Here is a 5,935-nt window from a genome sequence, read left to right as displayed (position 1 = left end):
ATCTTTTCATATATTTTTTAAAACTCTTGTACTCCATGTACTCTTAATACTCGGTTCGAGCGAAGCCGAGATCCGACACGACCGACCAACGGGAATCGGACGCGCAGAAGTCGCCGGAAGATCGACGACACGAAAACGTTCGAAAATGAAATCCGACGAACGCGCGAAGATACGCGCGTCCGCCGGCCGGGCGAAAAGTACATTATGATATATAACAACCATCGAGATCGAAGCTCCGTTCGTCAGGAAACGACGGGGATATAACACCCGATTCTGAATCCTCTGTGCAGCACACGATCTCGCGAAGAAATACGCACGGTGGCTAGCCCATATATATATATATGTGTGTGTGTGTATATATAATACGATATGCATTCCTCTCGTCCAATTATTCAAGAAAAAGAGCGTGCGCCTCCATCGTTCGGGTGATGTAAAGATTCGATGGGACTCGCGCGACCCTCGGCCTCGAGCGGTCTTTCCTCCCAATATCCAGAAGCCGAGCTTTGAAAAAACTCTAGCGACGGCACGGGTGTCCGACTCACGACATCGAGGCTTCGAAGTCGGCGATCTCCTCCGAACGGATGGCGATCGCGACGACTCAAAGCGTGAAAAATCGACGAAAGAGAACACATCTCCGTTCAGGTGATTGTTTTTTTAAAAAATAAAAAAATTCGATGGGACTCGCATCCATCTACCTCGCGCGGTCTTTCTTCCCAATATCCAGAAGCCGAGCTTTGAAAAAACTTCAGCGACGGCACGGGTGTCCGACTCACGACAACGAGGATAGACAGCCTGCGGTCCCCTCTGAACGGGTTATATGCGACGAACTAGACGAAACTTTAGTCGTTCAGGTGGTATAAAAAAAAAAAAAATTCGATGGGACGCACGCGCAGCCGTCGTCCTCGAGCGGTCTTTCTTCCCAATATCCAGAAGCCGAGCTTTGAAAAAACTCTAGCGACGGCACGGGTGTCCGACTCACGACATCGAGGGTAGACAGCCTGCGGTCCCCTCTGAACCAACTTCGGCTAGACTAGTTACGAATCGTTGCTACGCATCGTCATCATAGTCATCGTCATCATCATCATTATCATTATCATAGCGGGCCAACATCCACGCAATGCGTTTTCGTTCTAGGTTACCCGATCCACGAGTATGTTACAAGTGGTTTCGTTATTTCGAACAAAACGACATACGAAGAACACACACCCTATGGGTAGGAAGCACGTTTCGAGAACGACCGAGAGCGGTGAAAGAGACGAGAGGTCGACGCGCATAAGGTATCCATGGATCTTCGAAGAGAACCTTCGAAGATATGTCGGTATCCTTTCTACATGCGCGACTCGCTACTCGTACTTTCGCTCTCGTCGACTCGTTTTAGTCGCTTCGTTCGATCCCAAAGAGGAGTCTTCGATGTCCCGTTGCTAGGAGGAGAGCAAACGCAACACAGACCACGAAACATAGAAGAGAATAGGCGAGCATGATCTCTCCGACACGAGGCACTTTAGAGATTTTGTTATTCGTTTGTACGGTCTCCACGACGCAAAAAAAAAAAATACGAGATCGTGGCGGCGGGTCTTTCTGTATACGGCCTCACGCAAGCGCCTCGATCTCATTTCTCTTTACGGGTGGTTTCCATTCGTAATTTTTCGTTCGATATTCGTGTCAAAGTTTAATTTTCGAAAGCTCAAGTTCCCATTTATAGTTTTATTATAAAATCATAATATTCGCAGACGGCGGGTCTTTCTGTGTACGACCTCACGCAGGCGCCTCGAATTCGTATATATTTTGTTATTCGCAGGCGGCGGGTCTTTCTGTGTACGACCTCACGCAGGCGCCTCGAATTCGTTTATGTATGTATATATATATGTCGGAGATGAAAGAATACTGGAACCTTCCCTTCGGAACTTTGGGAAGACCCCTAGTATTGTAATTTAGATTTCACCATAGCCGAATTAAGAAACTGTTGTCATTCGATTCGACTGTACTTATTTGAGATTTATGATAGTGAGCTCGGGCTCGAGGCGACAACCAGTCGCCGAACGTAGTCGCGGTCAAGGGATGAACGTTTTGTCTAACAAAGGCATGAAGTAACCCTATAGCTCTCCTTAAAAGAAATACTTAGGACGGGGCACGACGGTAAGCATTTCAACGATTTCTGTCGCGTGGCTCGCCACACGCAGACTCTATTCTTTGAGTAAGATGATTACCAGATGTCGACGCGTCTCCACAGTACATGTTCACCTAGCCCGAGGACCTGCTATAAATCTTAAGATCTGTTTAACTAAAGTCCTTCAAACCGACAAACAGTCCTCTTTCCAACTACGAGAAAATAGGAGAAATCTATTTTTCTCACGAACGACGCTTCCTCTTCTCGAACTTTCTCTTAAGGGCGGCTAGCACCCTTCCCTAACCACCAACATGGAAATTGACCAATTAACAGTAACGCCAATTTCCCTCACTTTCCGAATGAAGGCTTTTCTCCACGAATCCGATGATTTCGTGCCCTTGGGCACACCCATCATAGTTTTCCTCGACAGCGTTACCGTGATGGAGAACCACTCTCCGGTACGATCTCAAAGACGATTCAAGTAACTCTCAGATACGTAGTGATTGCCTCGTGCATTAACATTGAGTACAACTTAGACGCTGAGGAAAAGTAGAGTCTGTCATCCCCTTGACCGCGGATTCGTTAGTGAGCCTAGGATCATTGTCATTAGCTTCTCGAGTACCTAATTATCCGATTACTTGTCCAATTCCATCATAGTCATATTTGCACTAGTAAATATCTCCTCTATTGCATAATGATCACGTCCAGCGCCAATAGGGATTCGTTTCACGCCCTCAACCCTAACTCAAATCTTAACGCCGCCCCGACATATATATATATATATGTATGTATCTCTTCATCCCGATGATCGAGAGAGAGTGCCACCTTCTCTTCATATAGTTTCGTAGCTGAAGGGTCGTCTCCTCCTTATGTCTTTTCATCATTTTGCCAACGGAGTAAGCCACGCTCCGGGCGAATTTAACTGTTCTTTGTTAAAGTATATAGCTTGTTGATACGTCGTATATACTTTGGTTCGTCGATATAGGAGGAGTACGGCTCCTTACCGACTTATACAGTTTCGTATTTTTCAAGTGTTCAAGTCAAATTCTTTAAGTTTTTGTGTTATATCGTTAATGATCCTTCCGCAGGTTCACCTACGGAAACCTTGTTACGACTTTTACTTCCTCTAAATGATCAAGTTTGGTCATCTTCCCGGTAACATCGGCAATGCTTATCACATTGGCCGCGCACCAGTCCGAAGACCTCACTAAATCATTCAATCGGTAGTAGCGACGGGCGGTGTGTACAAAGGGCAGGGACGTAATCAACGCGAGCTTATGACTCGCGCTTACTGGGAATTCCTCGTTCATGGGGAATAATTGCAAGCCCCAATCCCTAGCACGAAGGAGGTTCAGCGGGTTACCCGGGCCTTTCGGCCAGGGAAAACACGCTGATTCCTTCAGTGTAGCGCGCGTGCGGCCCAGAACATCTAAGGGCATCACAGATCTGTTATTGCTCAATCTCGTGCGGCTAGAAGCCGCCTGTTCCTCTAAGAAGATTTGTTTGTACGTTGGTAGTAAAAACCCACCGACCGAAGCCGGGGGCCTTCGAGATACCATAAGTTACGTCTATTTAGCAGGCTAGAGTCTCGTTCGTTATCGGAATTAACCAGACAAATCGCTCCACCAACTAAGAACGGCCATGCACCACCACCCACCGAATCAAGAAAGAGCTATCAATCTGTCAATCCTTCCGGTGTCCGGGCCTGGTGAGGTTTCCCGTGTTGAGTCAAATTAAGCCGCAGGCTCCACTCCTGGTGGTGCCCTTCCGTCAATTCCTTTAAGTTTCAGCTTTGCAACCATACTTCCCCCGGAACCCAAAAGCTTTGGTTTCCCGGAAGCTGCCCGCCGAGTCATCGGAGGAACTTCGGCGGATCGCTGGCTGGCATCGTTTATGGTTAGAACTAGGGCGGTATCTGATCGCCTTCGAACCTCTAACTTTCGTTCTTGATTAATGAAAACATTTTTGGCAAATGCTTTCGCTTCTGTCCGTCTTGCGACGATCCAAGAATTTCACCTCTAACGTCGCAATACGAATGCCCCCATCTGTCCCTATTAATCATTACCTCGGGGCTCCGAAAACCAACAAAATAGAACCGAGGTCCTATTCCATTATTCCATGCACACAGTATTCAGGCGAAGGTAGCCTGCTTTAAGCACTCTAATTTGTTCAAAGTAAACGTATCGGCCCACCTCGACACTCAGTGAAGAGCACCGCGATGGGATATTAGTTGGACCGCCCGCGAGGAGCTAAGCCCACCGATAGGACGTACCACATAATGCCAGTTAAACACCGCGAGCGGTGAACCGACACTGTGACACACAGATTCAACTACGAGCTTTTTAACCGCAACAACTTTAATATACGCTATTGGAGCTGGAATTACCGCGGCTGCTGGCACCAGACTTGCCCTCCAATTGGTCCTCGTTAAAGGATTTAAAGTGTACTCATTCCGATTACGGGGCCTCGGATGAGTCCCGTATCGTTATTTTTCGTCACTACCTCCCCGTGCCGGGAGTGGGTAATTTGCGCGCCTGCTGCCTTCCTTGGATGTGGTAGCTGTTTCTCAGGCTCCCTCTCCGGAATCGAACCCTGATTCCCCGTTACCCGTTACAACCATGGTAGGCGCAGAACCTACCATCGACAGTTGATAAGGCAGACATTTGAAAGATGCGTCGCCGGTGCTAGATGACCATGCGATCAGCACAAAGTTATTCAGAGTCACCAAAACAAACGATGGACGGACAGACGAGCCATCCGCCACCGATTGGTTTTGATCTAATAAAAGCATTCCTACCATCTCTGGTCGGAATCTGTTTGCATGTATTAGCTCTAGAATTACCACAGTTATCCAAGTAAATGTAGGTATGATCTAAGAAACCATAACTGATTTAATGAGCCATTCGCGGTTTCACCTTAATGCGGCATGTACTGAGACATGCATGGCTTAATCTTTGAGACAAGCATATGACTACTGGCAGGATCAACCAGGGATCTTATAATATATTCCCAAAAACCAGCATTTTCGTTTAAAAGTTCTCTCTGTGTCGTAGGTGGGACGTAAGCACCGTACGACGAGACTTTTCATTTTATATATATATGTAATATGACTTAGAGAGCAACGTTCCATGGTTCAGTAACAACGTCACTCAGCCACTTTAATTCTCCTCCTCTCTCACCATCATATATCGATACAAAGATTCATACTTCACAGAATTATTTCTGTTTGTAACTTTTCTCCTCCAACTTCTCTCGTAGAATATAACTTAGCGGTAAAGCACGTATACGCATGCTGGACATACCGTAAGAATATTCTTTTATAAGCTTCAACACCTCTGTAGAGACGCGTTACCAGAAGATAACGCACTCTACAGAACGCCAAAAGGACCATCGTGCAGCTACAAATAGCTTACAACCGATGGTCTCTGCAAGAATGGCTACTCCGTAAGTACAAGCACACACGCATCCAACTTTTGTCAAATACGTGCACACAGGTCACCAGCTTCCCGACTAAGGGGAAGCTTGCCACGTTAACGGTCATTACGTCCTAGACTTCGACCCGCGGCGCAGCAGTGTAGAGAAAAAACCAGTACGAGAACGGAGGAACAGTCGAGAAATAGCGTAAAATACACTAAGACTCGAGGAGCGGTGACTGAATTCTCAACCGAGGCCGTAGAATAGCCACGCGCCCAGCGCTGTTCCGACCGAACCGTCCGGCTCGACGCTTCTCTTATAGATACCAAGGGGCCGGCCGGAAGGCCGGCGCCGGTCGGGCTAGCGGCCGCGCGCTTATGGTGCAAAACCTCCGTAGCAACGTACCGTTCGGAA

At 47.3% G+C, this 5,935-nt stretch overlaps 1 non-coding gene across 1 annotated transcript; it reads right to left on the bottom strand.

Moving 5' to 3' along the window:
• Positions 1 to 3,178: 3,178 nt before the first annotated feature.
• LOC126927432 (small subunit ribosomal RNA) lies at positions 3,179 to 5,101 on the bottom strand. The gene has a single exon (XR_007715482.1). It is a non-coding gene; the product is annotated as a small subunit ribosomal RNA (ribosomal RNA).
• Positions 5,102 to 5,935: the final 834 nt, after the last annotated feature.

This window comes from Bombus affinis, unplaced genomic scaffold, assembly GCF_024516045.1.
Source record: "Bombus affinis isolate iyBomAffi1 unplaced genomic scaffold, iyBomAffi1.2 ctg00000110.1, whole genome shotgun sequence".
NCBI classification, from domain to species: Eukaryota; Metazoa; Arthropoda; class Insecta; order Hymenoptera; family Apidae; genus Bombus; species Bombus affinis.
The sequence above is the reverse complement of the archived record's forward strand: the minus strand, read 5'-3'. Positions and strand labels throughout refer to the sequence as shown.